We start from the raw sequence: 13,351 nt of genomic DNA on the forward strand, positions 1-13,351 counted from the left end.
GAGGGCATGCAAGCATGAATATGCCTGCATGCACTCTTTTTAATGATCAAAACAAAGGACCAAGCTTCCTGAGTATTATCACATGATCTGTATTGGGAAAACAAAATGTACAAGCCGAAAAGGTCTATTCCCAGTTAAGTCTGTTGAAATATAAGTGCTACACGGCCAACGCTTTCCAAAAACGGAACCCTTCCTTGTAATTTTTATTCTAATCTACAAAGTGCCCAACAATTATGGAGGTCACCTTGTTGCCCCTTTAAGGACGTTCGCTCCCATTGCTACTGCGCATTTTTTCGCGCTTGTCACGCTCACATCATGCATCGCAGACCACGAAGGTAAACACGATGCTAAAGGCGCAAACATTTTCCACAAGAATGGAACGTGAAAGCGTGTAGCATCATGGGATAGCTGTGGACCCAGGACTTCTCGGAAATGTCACGCAATGACGTGACAGTGCGAATATACCATTGCTTTGAGAACTTCGCAGCGATTTTACTCTCTTGAATGCTCGGTGACCCCTATTTTTCTTTCGGTAGATCACTTCATTTTCTGATTTTGTCCATTTTAGCAAAAAAACAAAAAAAATCTATGCGTGAGAAGTTACAAATATTTCGGCTTTTATGCTCTCGTGCGACCGAAGTGTTCTTTCGTAGACTAATATGTATCGTTTTTCAAGGTCTATTTCACCTCAGAAAAAGACATCAGCTGCAAAGGTTAATCTAGTTATATTAGTTATGTTGAATTGACTACGTTTACCTGATCTAAATTTCACTAATGTAGCTTTTTTATTGCTGACAGTTGTAAGCTAAGATCGTCTTAAAATAACGCAATCTTCTAAAAGTGCACCTCATGATCTCGAAAACGAGCACGGTGACCCCCCATTTTTTTGCCTTTTTGGCAAAAGTAGGTCATTACCTTTCTGCGTGGCAAGTTTTAAAAAAATCTGTACGGAGAACATTTTGGGCGCGAACGTCCTTAGGGAAGAAACAGAGACCATAATGAACTTTGTTTAAGAGTCAAGTTTTCGAAGTGCTACGACGCTCATTTGGGACACTGTTCATTGAAATCAAATAAACTCAAACAAAATCGAATGTTGGTTTTTGATGAGAGGGGAAGACCGGAGTACGCGGAGAAAAATTGCTCGGAGCAGAGTAGAGAACCAACAAACTCAGCCCACTTGTGACGCCGAGTCTTTTAGGCTAGGAATCTAACCCCGGGCCACATTGTCGCGAGGGGAAAGTACGCCAGTCCTGCTCCTCGAACACATAAAAGACGTATATCAGGGGCACCCAACGTCAATTTTCGGAAAATATCTGTTCGGAAGACAATTTGAGATCTAGAATTTTCGGAACATTTGTTGTAAAATGTCTTGCTTGCCTGCTTCTCCTGGGATTTTCGAACATCTGAAAAATGGTATAATTGCCTATTTTTAACGGATTTTTACCCTAAAAAGGTCACCTAGAATTTTCGGAAGCCTTTTTTCTGGCTGAAATTTTCGGAAAGGTAAGTTTTGATCCCTATAATTTTCGGATCACTAGACTTTCAGCTAGGAAATCCGAACAGATAAAACATTTTTAGGGGATAAAAATACGCCTATATCTACCGTTTAAATACTAAAATACGTTTAAAAATGCAATGTTTCAGTGGTTTTGAACTACATTCTCGTTGGGTGCCCCTGGTATATTTGAACGGCGGAATAAAGCGTTTTTGAGTGTTAATTGTACCTTGACCCAGGTAACGAGATCACTGGCTCTTTAACCTCCCCTCGTGATATTGTTGCGAGACGTTGACTTTTCATTCTGGTAAATAAATGATTGTATACTCACACAAAATATGAGTATTCCTGAAAATGTTTGAATACTCTACCACTGAGCCACTGGGGACTCCGCTTCAAACTGGCTTCAGTTGGTCGGCAATAGTCCTGGTATATTGCAGCAAGGGCCGAGATTTCGAAATGTGCGATTTCATTTCCAGTCAAGACTCGAAATACTTTCCGAAGAGTCTCCGGACACGATGACCGGCCAAATTCATTTTAGCTCGGTCACGTCTCGTTTCTGGCCTGTCAAATTATATCAAATAAATAACTCTTAAAACAGGGGCCCATGAACCAAAACTGGCGTTATATATTTCCAAAAAAGTTGTTGCTTAGAGCTCATAGCACTTTAAAGCACTCATTGTCAACAACGGTTTCTGACGGTTCTTGTTGCATTTCACCCAAGATTTCAGATCAAAGTTCCGCAAATGACAATACACAGCGACTTGCTACAACTGAAACAACTGAGCAGCATGGAAATTTTAATTTATTTCATTTTCAAAACGATCAAATGTGACCGGTCAACATAACCGGCAAGCGTAAGTACTAAAAGCCGGAACGACCCACAACGACCCACAACGATCCACAACGATCTCAAAACGACCCACAACAAAAGAAACCACCCAAGAAGACCAATACCAAGGGACTAGTGGTGGGTATATATATTAGACCTTATATCAGAGTTATATCAGGCTCTCTACATTTCATAACACGAAACAAAAGCACAGAACACCACATACTAATCCTTTAATTTACTCTATGAATTAACATATTCAAACGTGATCTTACTGAATCAATAAAGATATTCCACTTATCGAAGAGAAAAAGTTAAATTGTTACTACCATAACAGGTGAAGTTCACGAACTTCGACTCTGAAGATTTAATAAGGCACAAGTGTCTCTTCCGGTTGACATCAATATCAATCAATACTAACAACTTGACAGGTCAGACACGACAACCGGGTCTTCGCGCGTGGCTGCCATCATCGACTATATGCATGGACGTGTGTGGATCTGTAATGCATCATGCCGTCACCTGGAGTCATGCGTAGTGACACGACTTTTCCCCTTCATTCATGCCAGATGACCTTGTTTGTCACTCTATAACCTATTGTACCATATTTTCTTTTTTGATGAAACCAAAGAACAAATGGAAAGATAACTATACTTGGCACACTTCGTTGAGGCCTTGCTTCAGGAATAAGGTCTATTAATGATTTACTTTGTAGTGGACCGTAGTTACTACAAAGGGCGCGTCGCGGCACGAATGTAGACGAAAAATACCCTAAGAGCCAACAAGATGGATGTTTACGGCGAGCAAAGATGAAAATTTTTCATGTTACTTATACATATCTTTATTCGATGGCTGGCCGAAGAGACATCGATCGGACTTATGTATCTCTGAATGGAAGTTCTTTCTCATGAAAAGCTGCATTCGCTCATATATTTTGTCCTGTTTTTGACAACCTTATGAATGTGTCACAGGACTATCAAAGGTATTCTGGGTAATTTTCCAGAGGCCCTGATCTATGAATCTTCTTGGGTGGTTTCTATTGTTGTGAGATCGTTGTGGGTCGTTTTGAGATCGTTGTGGGTGGTTGTGGGTCGTTTTGAGATCGTTGTGGATCGTTGTGAGTCGTTGTGGATCGTTGTGGGTCGTTGTGGGTCGTTGTGGATCGTTCCGGCTTTTAGTAATTGCGGACCGGCAAGACGAAAGGTTGACCGGTCAACTCCCAAATCAGTTCGGACATTGTCCGTTGACCGGCCGTTATTCTGGTTATTTCGAGCCCTACCAGTAGAAAAATTTACAGTGATACGAGTTTCATTCCTAACATTGAGATTGGAAAGACAATTTTATGACAACTCATACCTTCCATACTCAAGTCCCAAACGCTTCTTTGCTTTGGTCTTGCTAAGATTCAACTGCATGACGGCAACGGCTACTAAAGCGGTAAGTTTCCGAACTCTTACTCACAACTAAGTTCAACAAGACGGGACTAATGGTTCATATTTCTTATTCATATTTTATTGAAGGATGAAACATTAATAGGACATTCAAGGCACCAACTAACACAGGGCGCACAGCAAACACGTTGGTCTTAGGTAATAAGTTGTATTCATCGTTACGTTCATCGTTGATCCCAACATAGGCAGCCCAAGCTCGCGTCACTTCAGACAGCCGTTGAGGATTTAAACGCGTTGTAAGACTTTGTATGGGAAATCAAATACCGTCGATTATAAAGCCTAAAAAATGCTCAATTTAACTTTCATTCAATAAAGTGAATAAAAATGACTCACCTCTGGTGTATTCTTGTGCCTTTTGGAGCTTATTACACCGTTTCGGGAATTCTGTGTTTTCAGTGTTTTCAAGGTGAGTCATTTTTATTCACTTTATTGAATGAAAGTTAAATTGAGCATTTTTTAGGCTTTATAATCGACGGTATTTGATTTCCCATACACAGTCTTATAACGCGTTTAAATTCTCAACGGCTGTCTGTAGTGACGCGAGCTTGGGCTGCCTATGATCCCAACGGATATAGAAGAACACGAGGAAGAGCGGGCACTTCACAGTTTTAACAATATTAACAAGAGGAAATTGGTCTGCTCATCTACGCTTCATTTCTGTCTATTGAGTGGATATATTTCACCAGTAAAATTAATTAGTCACTGACTGAGTTGACTTCAATGATTTTCATAGAATCCTACTGAGCCAAAAATCACATTTCAGTCAAAGACGTGTTTGGTGTATGCGCTGTATGCGGCCTTCTTCTTTTTTCTGCCCACATTTCAAGTGTTTTCCACCTCTGCGCAAAATTCCCAACCTTTTGTAGTATTTCCGGCTATTGAAAAATCTTTCAACAACAGGGACCCGTAATTAAATGAAAAAAGACAAAAAGAATCACAGCACACTCATTTGTCAAGTGTGTAAAACCAGCTCACGGTTCTCCTGTGATGGTCTGATCAATATACTTGATAGCCCTTAATACACTTGCGAAATCCACGATCCTTTGGCAAATATTTTGGGGTTGCAATTATTCTGAAGTTCATCATTCATCATCCACATTAAATCCGTTCTCACAGCATTTCTCTCAGAGAGAGGGCAAAGATTTCAATGAGCGAGGAAAATAAAACGTTAGACGCTAAAGGCGGAACACAGGAGAGATAAATTTGTTAGCTGTCGGTTGTCTGACTGTAACTGTAAATGCAAATTTCACCACTCATTGGAAAGGTTGCTAGAATTTTACCACAGTGTTTAAAAAGGCTGTTGAAGAATCATGAGGAATGCTTGGTATAACCATCAATGGGCCATTTCCAAGTTGCTGTTTGTCTCGGTTTCGAAGGGAGTCTTGGTGCTCAACTATTGTAAGGGAAATGAGTTTGATTTGCATAAGAATACGCAACTCATTTCCATTTGAATGGTTGAGCACCAGGACTCGCTTTGAAACCGAGGCATGCAGCAACTAGGAAATGGGCAGTATTGTCAGTGACTCGTTTCCTCCCTGGCCTTCCACCCCTTTCCCAGCCCCTTTCATTTTTGTCATCGCTTGCCCCTGTTCCCACAATAAGTATATGAGGGGAGGGAGGTTGGAGTTACCGATGGTAAAATTGCAGTAAATTTATGACGAAAATCCTGAGAAAATCGATTTTGGTTCGAGTTAGCGCGACGTTTGAGTTACCGAGAGTCGACTTGTTCTCAGCTTTTTTGTCCCTTAAAATGGCTTACGTTCCCCTGTTCCCTAAGATATTTTCTCTTTGTTCCGCACTTCAAATAAGCCGTGTTCCCCTGTTCCCACAAACCCGTGGGAAGCGGCCAATTATTTTGAGCAATTCCTGTAATTTAGTAAGGCTTCTTTCATGGGTAAAGTAAATCTTGGAAAATCAGGGGTTATCCCCAGAGATGGTGCATGGACCAGGTCAGTAGGGTGATCCACAAACCATGCAGGTCCACCGGGGCAGTTGGTTTATTCCACTTCAAGAATCATTAGAGAGTGACGACGCGACGGCAGAAACAACGCTACAAAACGCTGAAGAATATTTAACAATTATTCGCGGAAGGCGAGGTGAATAATTGTTTTAGTATAATTGCATAGGTGATTATTTGAAAAATATTCATTTTCTCTGAAACAGTTAATTTCTTCGTCTGTCACCTCGACAAAACAGCTTGAGGCCATTTTGAAAAAACCGCTTTGGTGATTATCCCGTAATAATCACCTCAAAGGCCGCCAATGAGCGCAGAGAATTTTCAATAATCGCCTATGTAATTATACTAATGTTGGTTAAAACAGTCAAGTTCAAGTTTATTGCACACTTTTAAAGTTAATACAGTATTAGATGGCTTACAAAATAAATAAATAAACAAATAATGAAAAGTAAATCTAATATTCAAGTTTGTTGATACGTGTACCGTGACCAAAGTAGCCGAAGCTTTCGTGTTGGCCATTGTTTTAGAGTCTTAAATTGACCCCTGGTGTTTGGCAAAGATTGAATCCTGGAGTACTTAAATTTTCAAAATTTTCCCGGATCCCCCTACTTTGGCGTCCCTTCGGCACTGGTCATTGGCGCTCTCACGCCAATATTACACATACTCCCAGTTATGCCCCACTAAGGAAAAATTCCCGGCGCCTCCCCTGGCAGTATTATAAGAATACATACTCGCTGCGGGAAGGACAAAATCAGAGAATATTGTTGAGAATTTTGTGAGTAAACGCGTCAATCTTTAATTTAAAAATGAACTTCAGACCAATGTGGTACTCCCAGTTATGCCCCACTAAGGTAAAATTCCCGGCGCCTCCCCTGGCAGTATTATAAGAATGCATACTCGCTGCGGGAAGGACAAAATCAGAGAATATTGTTGAGAATTTTGTGAGTAAACGCGTCAATCTTTAATTTAAAAATGAACTTCAGACCAATGTGGTGTATAAATCCCCTGCGCCGATTGTTCCTGGAGCTACATTGGTGAGACTGGAAGGTGTTTTTCAACGAGGAAAAAGAAACACATTCGAAACTTAAAAATGTGTAAAACTGGGTCTAATATTGCAGCTCACGCTTTGCGTAACAATCATTCTATTGACTTCAACAATGCCAGAGTAATTGACAAAGGAAACTTCCAAATTCAAAAAACTTTGGAATCTTGGCACACCGCTAACACTAATGAAGCACACAATAACTCCAAGCCTTTGCCAAAACAATACTCTATTCTTTTAGATTAGAGCATTTTTCCCTTTTACCGTTTTTACAATTTTTTTCACATTTCCAGTTTGTATATACTTCCATCTCGCGGATTTACATCTTAGTTTTTAAAGGCTTTAGCCTGGAAGCCGAAACCTTGCGTTTTAAAATTTTTCTTAACCAGTGAACACTTTTCTATATGAACAACAGTTTTAGAATGTTGAGAAGTTTGTAATATGGACCAGGGCCCGGTTGTTCGAAAGCCGATTAACTTAATCCAGGATTAGCGTAAACTTTTGTTTCATATTTTCAACTTTTTGGTGAAAGTTTCTTTTGCTTATTTTTGTTTTCCACGATTGAGTTCTTTTAATGTAAAGTTTTGCCGAATATCAGCTTTAAACAACAATTGGGAGTGGAGAAATAATTTTCTTGTTTAATTTTTAATCTGGGATTAGCTTTAATCGGCTTTTGAACAACCGGGCCCTGCAGAGCTCGACAGAGCCTTCCTTACTGTGTGCAATGAAAATATTTCGGATGCACTTATTTTGCTTTGAAATTAATTTATTTAATCGCGACTTGTGTCAGTTGTGTGTGTTGCCCATAGCTCAAATACGAATAGATTAATGTATAATATAGTTGTGTTAAAAGATTAAGAGGAAAAATAATCGTGTGGCACGCATTTAAGGAGATCTTTTTGCGGTACCCTGCAAAGTAGGCTCAGTCTCCAGCCGTGGGTGTCTCGGTGCGCCCGCGATCCTCCCCAGGATCGCGGGCGCACCGACACACCCACGGCTGGAGACTGAGCCTACCTGCAAAGCAACAACGCGAAATGATTGATGACAACGTGAGAATGCAACAGAGAATCTTTCATTCTCTATTTTCACTCTGAAACCACTCATACTAATTTATTTTTCAGTTTAGGATACCTCACTAACGTTGTACGAGGTAAACGAGGTGGAAAAATCGCGAAAGACTTAAATACGATAATGCAAAGTTATATTTTGAGGTGACGCTTTTGTCGACGTTGTCGTCGTAGATCTTAAACGGATAAAGCGAAAACGGAGTTCAATAATTGTCTTATTTTATGCCGATCTGACGGTGGGTGGTACCGGTATTGCACTTCGTTACTCTTCAGTTTGCATGCTATTTTATCTTTGGATGGGTAAGACCTTGGCTCTCACGTGTTGTATTTTCACCACAAAACCAAGATATCGCGAAAACTCAACGACTTTTTTTTGCAAATCTCAAAACTTCATGTTTTATATCCCAAATCTAACAATTGAACTCTGAATGTGAAACCAAAACACAGGTCACCCAACGGGATCATCGCTCAATTCGTGAATATCGCCATCTTAGCTCCTCTTCGTTTGTAGCTTTCTATATATCTATCTTGGGAACCTTGTTATGTGACCTTATCACCGGTCATTTTAATTCTACGTGGATTTGGTATAAAGCAAAAATTCTGTTAAGGTTCTTTTCAGTGTTCCAATTTCACGGCAGCTCCAGCCAAAGGAGCTGCCGTGAAAGCTTCTCGCCCTTACCAGTTCAGTGAACATGTTTGCAAACTTATCCGTGCAGTGTGACTGATACCTCAAGATCCCTTGGCCTATTCCTTGATTTCTCGTAAAGCAATTGCTTGATGTTCTTGCACACTCCAGTATTCATGTCCCCGACAGTTGGAAAACCGCTATTGTGAAACCTCTTGTGCTGAATAAATAATTCCGTCCAGTTAATTAACAATTTGCCATTCGTTTTCCCAGAGTTGTTGAAAAAAAGCAGTTCTTGTCCAGTCAATCGCTTTCCCACTATGAACTAAAGCTCCTTTACTTAAGTTCCAGTCTGGATTTCTTCATTTGAAACTGTCTTGAATTTGCAGTATCACTTTCGATAAATTGTTCCAGGTGGTTTCTCAAATTCTAAATAACAGCATCTCAAACAGAAAGATGTGGCAATCTGGCCCGGTACCAAACATTGGTGTGAAACGGCTTTAGAGAAGCAATCTTCATCACCACCAACATCTAGCGGCCTCAAGCCCAATTCACTTAATCTTTCAACATCACCAGAAATTAACAGTTTTTTCTTTGCAAGACAAAATGGATCCTGAACACCTCTTGAACATGAAATATTATCCACATGACTTTAACTCCTAGGTTTTAGGGAGTAGTTAGAGTATTTGAACACTATGTCCGTATAAGGCACTTGGTGTGATGGCGTCATAGTGCAAGCTGTTGTGAATTCCTTTACAAGAAGGCTACATATCATAGAATCTTGTGACAGTTTTGCAGAGAGAACAATTATTGAACCGGCAGTCAGCTTACAAGTAGAGCCAAGGTCATTAAGTGTTTATTGTTATACCTCCCAACTCAAAATAGAACAATACACGGATTTTTACACCGAATTTGCCGCTGTTTCAAAGGTACACGACCTGATCATGTGCGAAAGTTCAAGTCGTTGTTTCCCTAGGGAGTTAGTGAGTTTTGGCAAGTGACACGTTCTCCTCCAATCGGAAAACGTATTTGAGTTGGGAGGTCTAACAATTTATTAAAGTGCCCCTGTGATCAAAAAAACCACTTCCTTTTTTCCTTCAGATTTTGAAAGTGTGTTTGCTTAACACCTGACTGGCAAAATTTTGAGCTTTGATTTTTATCCAAAGGCCGTTTACTTTGAGTGTAAGTTTTGGATTTCACGGTCCGCGATTACTCACGTTCAAAACTGACCGATTGGACCTCAGACGGTTGGATCCAGGGAAGAGTGACGTCAGAGGCTCACTAGCTTAAAATCTCAACGTGTTAACGCAGCTTATTATATATGCAAAGCGTGAGTTTAAAAGTCTGAAAGCCCAAAACCCCCGTGCTGCATATTAATTCTGCGGCGTACACACGTATTACATTCTTAAACTAGTGAGCCTTTGACGTCATTTTCTCCTCGATCCAGCTCTCTCAAGAACATAATGTTAGTAATGGCGGACCATTAAATAGGAAAGTTACAGTTAAAATAAAGAGATGTCTTTTTGAAATCAAGGCTTAAAACGTGGGTTACTTAGTGTTTTGCTAACATAGTTTTGAAATCCAAAGAAAAATATGAATCGATTTTTTGGTCGCAGGGGCACTTTAAATTCTCAACCTCGGATAATGCATTTCACGTGCTCTGATTGGTTTACTCAATCTCGGTTATCAGCTCATATACCGTAGTTTGACCTTATATGGTAAATGATTGCGTTAAACGTTGCTAAACTAAAAATTTTTTCGCCGGAAAGCGAAATTACTCTCTGAATAAATCCAAAAAAGAAAAAAAACTCTTTTTGTGGAAAGTTTGGATCAATTCCGACGTTTAGAAGTACGCGGAAGGGCGCTAACAATGCTTTCATTAGAAACATGTACGCATTACATACCTATTTTTAACGGATGGCCATCTCTCAAAAAGAGGTTGGACATTTCTACAACAATTACACGACGCAACGTCTCATCTTAATAATACAAGCTTACAACGCTCTAAGAAACAAGCAGAGTGAAAGCTTTAGTTCAACAAGAAATAGCGCTTCTGAGCACTAAGCCGCACTGATCTACAGTATTTAGGTCGAAAAACCTCTTTGAAAACGTTTAGCTTTCAGTTGTTTTGCTGGGTACCGCTATGTAAAAACTCTGAAAAATTCAACTTTTCAGGAGCTTGTCTCGTTAGTCCATTGGATATCGGCATCGATTCGACTATTCAACCTCGTTCCCAGGCTCTCTCTCTTTTCCTCCGGGAGGAAAAGAGAGAGAGACTGGGAACGAGGTTGTCGTCTATTCTGAATCTCCTCTGCATATTTAAAATGTTTCATTTCTTTGAAGTAGATTTCAAGTTAAAGTAGATGAGGATGCCTGTCTTATGAGTCAATGAGTCACGAGTCAATGAATCTCACAGTCAATATAGCAATAATTTATTGATTAAGCCGAAGCCCTCGTTTCAGTGATTAGGCCCAAGCACTCTCTGTAATTTTAGCTTTCATTTTACGGTTTGGTGAACTGCACTAACTCATTGACTCATTGACTCATAAAATACTTAACACTCGAAGTAGATTGTACGTCGTGTAAGTTGAATAAAGAAGGAAAACTCCGTTTGAGGGATGAACAGGCACGCGGCAATATAAAAGCTGTTTGTTAATCAGAAAATTGTACATCTCAGTATTCCTGCCCGATCTGAGGCTCGGAGATGCTTTTAATAGACAGATCATCAGATTCTGTTCAACGTCCTTGGGGATAGCTTCAACGGACAGGAGCCCCGTGACTGCTGGATTGGATTATTGGCTCTGCCCCATGAGTGGTTCGCGTCTTATTAATCCAGCCGAAAACGACGTTTTCCCATTAATGATTTTTATGTAAGCTGTGGTTTCTCACAAGGTAGTTGGTTGTATGGGACATATTATGTTCATTTTGTACGCCTCGGCTCTGTCACGTTATCGTTAAGCATCAAATTTACCCGATGTAGAAAATTGCCCAGTGAAATTCCCCAGTAACGAATTTGGTTCACGCCTTGGTTTCGACAGCGATTCCCTTCTTTTTGCCAAACATCTGACAGCTCGTCTTCAGAAAGTGTTCAATGCTTTGAGCAATGCTGCTGCTCGATTGATATTCAGTATTGCCAGATTTGATCATATTTCCTCTGCTTTGTTTACCTTTATTGTCCCCAAGGAGTCTTTCATATCCAGTTGCTTTTTCTGTAGTTTACAAAGCTCTCAACATTCCGTTAGCCGCTGAATACGTCTGAGATTTTCTGCCAACCAGCTCCACAATAACTCATTGCTTACGCTCGTGTTACCAGTGCCTGCCTTCTCATTGTGCCAAGGACCAAACAACAAACCTTTGGTGATAGAGCCTTTTTCCCTGATTCTTGGCTACATCTCAGGAACAATCTTTCTCAAGAAAAACAGTCTGGGCAGTCCATATATTTCTATTTGTAAATCAAAGTTAATGATCTGCCGTTTTTAAACTAGCTTAGTACAAGCTAATTCCGGCACAGCTTACTAGTGTATTTGATTTATATTTATATGTCCAGGAAATCGTGTGGGCTAAGGTTAGGGTTAGGGTGTATGTATAGGCACGAGTGATGTTTTGAAAGTTCTCAACCAGCCGTAGGCCAGTGCAATTTGAGAACTTTCAAAACATCACTCGTGCCCATCATCAATAATAGAAAGGTTAGGGGGACCAATTTGTGAATTTCACAAGAAGCGTTTTTTTCAGAAACAGAAGAATATAGCTTGAGACATACCGAAACGAAACGTAAAGACAACGCTAGCTCAACTTGGCGGTTTGTGCACGGCATAAGGAGAATATCAGGGAAAGGAACTTATGGTATCCCAGCTCTTACGTCGAGTTTCAGTTTGACAATCTTCAGGTGAAACGTCCAGTAAGCTATTTGAGGGAAAGGCTCTCTCGAAGCCTGGGAATGAGTTTACGGGTCAACGCTGCTCCTATAAACACTCAACTTATACAAAAGACATATGGCAATCATTTAAAAGATATATGTTTTTATGAATTAAATTAAGCTATCAAAGAAACTTAATCGCGTTATTTTATCCTCAAAATTATGAAAGACGATATTAGTTGAAATTGCAGTTTGCGTATGTCTCTCATTTTACCCAGAATCACATCACGACGGTCCGACGGGTCCGTCGCTCCGCATCGGTCGTGTGAATGTTGTGCCGTTTTTACTTCCTTCATTAATATGCCCTGGAAGCACAGATATTAAGTTCTTCTATCTTCAATCTTGAGTATTTTACAAAATGTAAAAACGTTTTCGAAGCGGCCATATCGCTACCCAGAAACCCATCGTGATGGTCCGCCTGTTGATCAGTTGTGTTTGTGCGGCTGCGCAATTTGCGTGAAAAAAAACCGACCCGTTATCCTGGCTGTGGAAGCGCGAGCGGTGGTGAAAAGATTACAGACAACCGAGGAAAAAACCGTCATATGGTTATAGAAAATAAGTTATCGAGTATTGCTTCGTTCATGCAACATGCGCTAAAAGAACGTGAGTTCCGAATAAAGGTAAACACTGTCCCAGTCCTGCTGATAAGTGATCGATAGCATGAATTGAAATGAACGTAGTGATACTCAGGAAAGGCTGTAACTCTCCCCATTTGCGTTATAACGAAAATTGAAGGAACGAAAAGCAAGAAAGGTAAGTTGATTTATTTGTTTAATGGTGTCTTTTATCAAAACGGATGGTTTTAAAGATCGATGTGTTCCTGAGTATAAAACTCGTGTGCAGCAGTCCGCAGGAGTCTTGATTCCTGTGGACTTTTTGAAAGCCGGCAATGTTTGGTTTATGATTACGTGGCCGGGAGAGACTTCAGAGAAGCACTGTTAGATCCAATTATCGTAATATTCGATT

At 40.2% G+C, this 13,351-nt stretch overlaps 1 protein-coding gene across 1 annotated transcript in view; it reads left to right on the top strand.

Moving 5' to 3' along the window:
- The first annotated feature begins 12,998 nt into the window (after positions 1-12,998).
- The window catches only part of LOC137996391 (polycomb protein SCMH1-like), a 26,218-nt gene continuing 25,865 nt past the window's right edge, over positions 12,999-13,351 (top strand). Inside the window, exon 1 of the mRNA XM_068841769.1 lies at positions 12,999-13,138. The gene's annotated coding sequence lies outside the window, so the exon portion shown is untranslated. The remainder of the gene's footprint in view (positions 13,139-13,351) is intronic.

This window comes from Montipora foliosa, chromosome 3 (genome assembly GCF_036669935.1).
Source record: "Montipora foliosa isolate CH-2021 chromosome 3, ASM3666993v2, whole genome shotgun sequence".
Classification (NCBI taxonomy): Eukaryota; Metazoa; Cnidaria; class Anthozoa; order Scleractinia; family Acroporidae; genus Montipora; species Montipora foliosa.